Source organism: Pinus tabuliformis, chromosome 9, assembly GCF_031772625.1.
Source record: "Pinus tabuliformis cultivar Carrire ecotype Pingquan chromosome 9, CPIR1, whole genome shotgun sequence".
NCBI lineage: Eukaryota > Viridiplantae > Streptophyta > Pinopsida > Pinales > Pinaceae > Pinus > Pinus tabuliformis.
Genome location: NC_142307.1, coordinates 259,673,906 through 259,682,924, shown reverse-complemented (window position 1 = coordinate 259,682,924; position 9,019 = coordinate 259,673,906). Strand labels below are relative to the sequence as shown.

The 9,019-nt window shown below is 34.8% G+C and overlaps 1 pseudogene; it reads right to left on the bottom strand.

Moving 5' to 3' along the window:
* Window positions 1-806: 806 nt before the first annotated feature.
* Window positions 807-3,152, bottom strand: LOC149148171 (protein DMR6-LIKE OXYGENASE 1-like; annotated as a pseudogene).
* Between the last annotated feature and the right edge of the window lie 5,867 nt (window positions 3,153-9,019).

Sequence of the window (9,019 nt, the reverse complement as noted above, 5' to 3'; positions counted from 1 at the left end):
AAATTAACTCATCATTATTATTTAAAAAAACACACCACCTAAAATAACTAGCAAATAATTAAAAAAACATATGATAATTCTTAAAAAACCACACCACTTTAAAAAAATAGCTAATAATTGAAAAAACACATAATAATTTTAAATTTATTTTATCAAATTATATGATACTCAACTTTTTAATTTATAAAAAACACATAATAATTTTAAATTTATTTTATCAAATTATATGATACTCAACTTTTTAATTTATAAAAACACATAATAATTTTAAATTTATTTTATCAAATCATATGATACTCAACTTTTTAATTTAAAAATAAGAAAATGTAGAAAATTCAAAATAATAAAATAATCCTTAAAAAGAGGCTAGGTACACATCAAACATGGGACGAAATAATCATTCATTTAAAAACACTGGAATAACACTGCCTCTGAAATTCAAAAGTTTTAGTGGGAAATAAATTATTTTTTCACCAATTTTTTATTTATAAAACCTAAAACATAGAAATAACCCGCGTTTAGCGAATTGGAAACATAACTGGAAAATTTTTAAAATACAAATTATGATTCCAAAATATAAACAGGCACAGATAATATCGGTCATAATATGTTCAGTAAATACACATAAATATGTTCAGTAATTGAAACTATGTAATACTTTTACTCATCTTTACATTCTGTTCTATTTTTGGGTGCCTCTCAACTGACTCCTTGTAACAGAAGTTACTTCTGGCCATCCTACTAAAGAGTCCATAGGTGAAGCGCAGAGTTCAACGGGGTCGTTGAATGGTCCAGTAATAGTGATAATGTTGATGAAGGCTCCTTGAATCAATTTTAAGGACAACTTTTATTCACCGTTATTCTCTGGATATTCGATCTTGAAATGATTCTTTAATTCCTGGCTCCAGAAAATTCTCATGAATTCTCCAAACTTATATCCTTTGTACAGAGCCGGATGCTGTTCATCAACCAGGGACGCTGCAGGGGCAATGAAGGCATCGTCCGAGGGGCCATAAAACGTAGGAATTGATATACGTGCAGTAGATGCATTCGTTACTGCTCGATGTTCCACACTTCTGAATCTCCCATTGCTCACAACCTGACAAATTATTAGCATTAATAATAACATTGACAAATTTTCAATTTTCAGGAGGAAAACAAAATATTGGATCTGTCTTTGGCTCTGGTTAAATCTCCCACATTAACAACGAAAGCGTTGGGTATGGGTTCTACAGCAACCCACTTTCCATTTCTGAGTACTTGCAGGCCACTCACATCTCCTTGCATTAAAACAGTGATGCCACGTGAATCTGAATGGCGTGGTGTGCCAAGAGTAATATCCGGGTTGGGGCATAGAGGATAGTACATTATATCCATGAGTTGGGCGTGTTTTCCGAAGATTCTATCCAAGTAAGTGGAATCGAGACGTAGAGCTTCAGAAACGACAGCCAGCAGCCTTAAAATCAGAGCTGTCACCTCCACAGCGTAGTTGCCTGCGATCTCTCTGTAACAAAAACATATGCAAGATAAGTACTTGTTGCTGTTGCAATATCGTTCCTCCAGAATTTGGACTTCTTTGATTTACCCTCTATTGAATCTGGTAATTCAATCTTTACCGAATTTTCTGAATTTTACCATTAAATCAACTTAAAATTGCAGATTATGATGGTACTGATAAATTCAGCAATCTCAAAATCACCTACTATATCATAATCAGTCAGGGTCAAGTCAGACCTTGGGATATGAGATCTGTTGTGTTGTTTTGAGGTATGAAATCTGCTGTTTATGGTACAAGAAACCACTAGATCCAACCCTTTAACTAAGTGTACATAATATATACTCTGTTCCTCTGATTTAGTATATACTCTCTTCCTCTGAATTTAAACATACTCTGCCCCTCTGGATTTAAACATATGGCCTCTTATATACCATATTAATATTTTCAATCTCTATTGAAAAAAATTGGATAAACCTGCATTATCCTACTGCCACTCCACATTAAATCACCCAGCCCATTTGGCTGCAAATGCACACTAAATCACCCCACACTTTTGGCTTCCAGTCATTTTAAGCTGAACGGAAAAGGGAAAAGGGCTAAACCGTTGGCCGACTATCCACTGTAACATAGGTCCCATCCTAAAATCTGCAGTTTAATAAAAAAAATCCATAAAAAATCACCTGTTCCGATTCCCATCATTTTAAGCGGAAAATAAAAGGCGTAAAATATTGACCAGGTGCCGGTTTCCCCATCTTAGGATAGGTTTTAGTTCAATTCCTAGCCTGTTCAATCTTTTCAGCAGTTCAACAGCTATGAAGAAGGCTAACAGTGTATAATTGATTGAATACCTGTAGGCTGCAGGGTTTTCAGGCCAAGAGCTTATGACTTCCTCCAGAGGATGACATGGCTGCCTCAGATAATCCCTCCCGTTAAGGATTTTTTTCTTTGCGAATATTGTAGCTTGTAGCAAGCCTAACCTATTGACTAGGGTTCTCTGAGTAGAGGCATGCTCGTTCTTCCACGGGCATTTCGAAGAATTCTTTGGCAATTTCCATCATGCTTTTCATGGTTACTTTTGGCACGCCATGGTTCACTATCTGCACTCACTTAGATCAACCACAAGTTATGTGGTCATTAAAAAAAATAGTACATACCCTCAGATATGAAACTCATTAACACATCATCATTAATAAACTGACATTAAAATTATATATTAAATAATCCTGCAACTCTGAAAGCGATAGCCTCAAAAACTTAAGGAATGAGAAAACTGATAAGAAACATCCTAGAATATCCATGGCAAGCTTAATTTGTAACATAGGGCCTTTTTGGTATTAGTGGAGGATAATCCAGAAATATTAAAAGGGAAGGACTGGCAAGAGAAGGGGGATCCAAGTATGATGTACCTGGAAAAAACCATATTCCTCGCACGCAAGGCGGACTTCTTCGACTAGCCTTGTTCTGTTAGGGCCATCAAGGTCCTAGAGATCCACCACCGGAATGCTCTGAGAGTAAGACACCTCAGACAGCTGGGGCCGTTCACTGGCAGGCAGATATATTTATCCTGCACTTGAAGATGATTTATTCCATTGGACAGCAACTCTTCAACAGCATTCACCTCCTGGGTCAAGACATCTTCCATCGTAGATGCCATCTTTCTTTCTCGAGTGCCGTTAAATTGACAGTGGCACCACCTAGTGCTGTGCAAAACTAAGTTTCGTTTCGAACACCAGAAATAGGATGTCGGATAGTGGGTCAAAAGAAGACTGAAGTGGCAGCAATGACAGCCCTTATTTCGATTGCAGATTCGTTTAACATTCTTACGTGGCTATTTGGACCCACTTTTCCGTCGTTCATATTCATTATCGGAATTATTTATCTCAGAAAACTTTTGCAACGAGAAGCTTGTGTCTGACATCCGTCGTTGTGTAAGAGCCGTCTAATCGAACAGTTGGAAAACTTTTGCAACGAAAAGCTTGTGTTAAGTGTCTGACATCCATCGTTGTGTCAGAGCCGTCTAGGCGACAGCTTGTCTAGAGAAGTTTGTGTTAAGTCTCTGAGAAGCAACACCGACCATGGTCCCGCAAACATCCGTCAGGACCATGGTCGGTGTTGCTTTCCAAAGCGTTGCTTTTCAAAAACTTAACACAAAAGGCAACGCTTATTTCGAACTCTATAACACAAAAGGCAACGCTTATTTCGAACTCTATAGATCCATTAATGTACCACAGCCAACGCTTATTTACAACTCTATAGATCCATTAATGTACCACAGCTCCCGAAACTATATGCAACCTATCCAACTCTATAGATCCATTATTAATAGACCGTAAGCCGTAAGGACAGTTTTGGACACACATCCATGCATGATACCATGACCTATCATGATATGTACATGCATTTTCCGGCAGCTCCGCCACTCCAACTCTGGGAGGCTCCACGGTTCAGCGTAATCAATGTAAGTAGTGCACTTCGATGTACTGATAGTAATCACGACATTAATGTTATTCAAATAACGAACCCATTTGAATTGGAATTCAAATTTGAATTTAAGCGCCCAAAATTCAATGCTCATCGATATTTCAGCAACGACATCGATATTTCAGCAACGACATTCGAATTTCTTCAGAGCTCCGTTAATCGGAAAAAGCGCACAGCTATATCTCCCGTGGCCATTTCAGATATTTTCAAAAGACCGGCCCGCTCTTTTGCATATTGATTCCCTGTTCAGTGTTGTTTTGTTAATGAAGTTGCAGACGATAGATTATCATGACCTCGCCCTTCAAATTCGGTCTGCCAAAGATAAAACTCAAGAGCAGACAATGAACGAAGCAATGAAGGCTCTGTGCTCCACAAAAAACAGGCAATATGATGACGTCGAGAGCGCTATGACCGAAGAATTAAACTCTTAAGAGCAGACAATGAACGAAGCAATGAAGGCTCTGTGCTCCACAAAAAACAGGCAATATGATGACGTCGAGAGCGCTATGACCGAAGAATTAAACTCTTTGGCCATGGGGATCTCAGCGAGTAGATGGCATCGGAAGCAGGATGAAGTTATGTTGAAAGACGTCGAGAGCGCTATGACCGAAGAATTAAACTCTTTGGCCATGGGGATCTCAGCGAGTAGATGGCATCGGAAGCAGGATGAAGTTATGTTGAAAGATTGGGGTTCATACAGATCACTGGAAAAAAAATCTTCTAGAGCTGGAGATAAGAGCTGGAGATAATGGGGAGCGAAATGAGAGTGGTGACAGAATGTAGTGGAGACTTAGCGTATTTGAGGATGAGGATCCGAGAAGGTAATCAATGGAGAAAATTGGGAAGCTGTCGTCCTCTCAGTGCAAAGGCGTGGTTCCTCAGGGAAACGACAGGTGGATAACAAATGTGCTGGAAAATATTGCCACTTCATTATTACACCGAAAATTGGCCAACTCTTGGTTTGCGCTGGGTCGGTCGTAAACATACATATATACATCAACTCCTTTAACTGTTAATCCCAAGAAGCGGAGGAGAGGCCTTTCTCCTTTTTCTACTGTTCGGTTGATTTTTATTCTTCTGAATCATTGGTCTCTCAATTTTTTAGCGGTGAATTGAAATGTACGCAAAAATTTCAGCATGGTAAGACCCGTTGTTGTTATGAACCAGCTGCAGTGATGGTTCAACGTGGAAAGGGTTACTGGAGTCTTATGGAATAGAAATGATGCATTAAATTCGATATGGCCATAATGCCTGGGCTTTTGAGGTTTTCCTTGTATATATTTTGTAGTTGGAATTTGTTTTAATTTTTAGTTATTCAAGATTTTCAATGTTTTCCTTAATATGTGATATTTTTTAACTAGATATTTTAAAGGCATACACATTTTATAGATATAATGTTAAGTATTTTTATTTTGGTAGAATTTTTAGAATTTAGTTTAATTATTAAAGATTTATTTTTTATTAAATATTTTAAAATGGTTTTAATGGTAATTATGGTTTAAAGATTAAGATTTATTTTAAAACTAGTTATGGTATTTTTGTTCTTTTAATTAATTAATTTATTAAAAATAATGTCATAAGAATATGAATTATGATTGGTGGATATTTGGTATTATTAAGCCATGGTATTGGTATTGTCACACAAAATTATAATAAAAGTTATTTGCAAATTAAGAATTTTCATGGTAAAATAGAGATGAATCTCCATGCCTAATAATTTTGGTATGTGTTTTTTTAATAAATATGTTTAACATACATATTATTTTTTTTATATAATTAATAATAATAATAATAATAAAGTTTTAATTTAGTTAATTTTAAAGTTTTTTTTAAATGTTGATAACTTAACATGTATCATGAGCTTTGAGGGTTAGCTTAGTTCTTTACGTTCTTGTTGTCAAGAGTGCAACATAAGTTCAATTCTCTGGACACTCTTGGGTGAGGTTCTCATTAAAAAAAATTGAAATGTATCATAAAATCATGTTTAAATGTTTATCAACTTTTATTGACCATTTATTTTATATAATTATCTTAATTTCCTATCACATATAAAATTTTCAAAATTAAATTTGTGATTAATTTGTTAACTAAGATTAGGGGAAATTCAAAATGTATTTGTTAATTTTTTTCACAAGATTCACATAATTTGCTCGGCAGCCTTCTTCCCTTCAAGTTTTGTACTTGGTATTAACATTTTTTCCATTTTGGATTTTTATAATGTTTTTAATAAAACTTTGTGTATATCTTCTAATATTTGTGCATTTAACCGTGATATTTACTAGATAAAAATCTCTCTTTCTTTTTAAATTAAAGTATATTTCCTTATTTTTACTTTCTTTGTAATACTGGAATTAAGTTCAATACATTCCAGAAATCCCGAAACTTTAGCCAACTATATTGGAGCTTTGATATCTCCAAACTTCAGCCAACTAGATTGGAGCTTTGATTTAATTCTAAATTAATGTTAATGGTGACTATAGAGACAAAATACAAAAATGGTGTGTAGAGTTTGAAAGTCCATATTAATGTTGAATTCAACAATCTACCACTATCAACCCTCTTGTTACTCCAAGAATGACTGAAATTTGACCCACACAAGTCTGCTCACTAGCTACTCTCCTGCTCCACCATTACTGCCAACTCTTAGGTTATTCACAAATGCCCACTTCTACCTCTCTGGTCATAGGGGTTTCATTGGGGGAGAAATACCATGCCACATGCGTTCATATTAGGGGATATTTATTGAGGAAAAAAGGACATAATATATTGAGCATATAATAGGGGGTAAAGGGCTTTTATATGCTATGTATAATAAATGGAGCTCAAATTAATGAAAAATAAAAAGGGGTATAAAAAATGTTAATGAAAAAATGGATACCTACAATATCTAGTGAAAGTGGGGATTTTTTTTTAATTGGGAAGATGTAGTGTGTTCATATTAGTAGGGGGTTAAATAAAGTGATTTTTAAAGGTTTTTTCCAATATGTAGACAAATTAAGGGTATTTCTTAGTATGCCATGAACACACGTGCTATGTCATAGGTTCATTGAGTCAAGCCCCCATGTCTTTATTGCTACAAAGAAGGCTAGAATTAGGGCTTCCAGACTTCCCTCTTATATCTAATTCGACTCACTATAAATCATAGAACTAGGGTTCAATAACCAACCCACTTGATTGCTCTTTGTCTCCTCCAAATGTTAATCCTTAGGGTGCAAAAATTTCCCACTGTAGATCACCTGATAATGCAATATACTAAAGCAAAATACTTTATCTACTTCTACAAACAAACTTGCGGAAGCTTAATCGATTTGAGAAAGATCAATTAGAACATATATAACAAAGAATGAGAAATCAATCACACATGAGCACTGAAGAAGACCCTAGGGAAAGCCTCAGCTAAAAACCCCGATCTCTGTATTATCATACAAGTGGAAATATCTCTGGATTACACAAAGCTTTAGCTCATAAGCTATCTAACTCTCAATACAATCCCTCAATGCTGCTCATAAACTGAATAGACACAACATATGCCTTCCTTCAGTCCTCCAAGCCTCCTATTTCCTTACGCAGTTTCTCCTAGGTCCTCTAATTGCAACTTGTGTGATTCTCACCTCACACACAACACTGACCTCTAAAATAATTGCACAATCCTGAAGGCGATAATTCCTTCTGCATGGACGAGTTTCCTATATAGGAAAATTCCTCCAACTAATAGTACATTGTCCCTTCCTCTGATCTCAATTAGATCTCTGACTGAACTGACATGCATGAGTTATTTATGAGAGAATATTCAGTTATCTAAAGTACACTAGTTACATGCATGCATGCATTAACTAACTGAACTCATAATCAGTTCCACAAACTTTTGGAACTAATCTAACTGGACTTAACTCAATTAACTGAGCTAACTAATTACAACTCAAAGTACAACTCATCCTCATTTCATTAATTAAGGGATAACTTCCTCAATCAAAGGGATAACTGTTGCATGTCTTCACATAGACTTCATGTTTGATTTTCTCCAACTAATTAACTCAAGATGAATTAATTAATTATTTTTGGTGGTCATTTGATGATACGTTCATAATTCATATAGGGTTTAAGGAACTTATTGTCCATACTCGATCATGGTGAAAGACCCAAGACCCCTATGTGGTTTGAAAAACCTCCTAATAATACATGTATAACACCTAAAAGTGAAAGGTCCCCTTAACAAAACTATATAATATCACTACAATACTATAGATAAATAAAAATAATTCACCAATGTGTGAAGTATTTTCATTAAACAAGCAACAATAGAATTATAAACACGAGATAATGAATCATATCATTACAACTTAGGAGTATCATATCTGAACAATTAGATATGCCCAATAATTAAGTAATTACAAAAAAAGTATAATTAACTTTATACAATACTAGTTTTACCAAGGAAATATCAAGGCAGATCCACTTGAAGGGATTACATCTATATGGCTTATTGGCATAGCCTAAGCTCCAAGGGTGTCGAGGAGAATTGATTGGATGACCTCTCATTAACAAGGTACTTTAGCGACAAAAATTTGCCCAATTAAACTCACCCTCAAGACTTTCATAAATTAATAAAAATGTAAAAATCACTTTACATTATTCAATTCTACCTACAACTTAAGTATAAATGAGTATCACCTTAATTATGACCACAATGTTCAACCTTATTAGATGGTGCACTATAACCAGCATAGATCCATCTTAAGTACGGACAACCGAGAGGGATGAAATTTCTTCACATGAAAACTTCTTTAGAGTGCAAAATGCAATGTGTTATTTTTCATTGTTTAAATTGTATTTGTGAATGGTAAATATTGTATATATAAGACCAAATAAACATTTTAACCATAAAAACCTATTTTTTATGATATATACTTAAGTTTTTAAAAATGATATGTACTTGACATTAAAATATTTTATATAGCATGTACATCGAGACATTTTATCATGTAAATTAAAATAGTTTTTTATTATTAATATATTTTTAAGCATATGTGAATATTAATA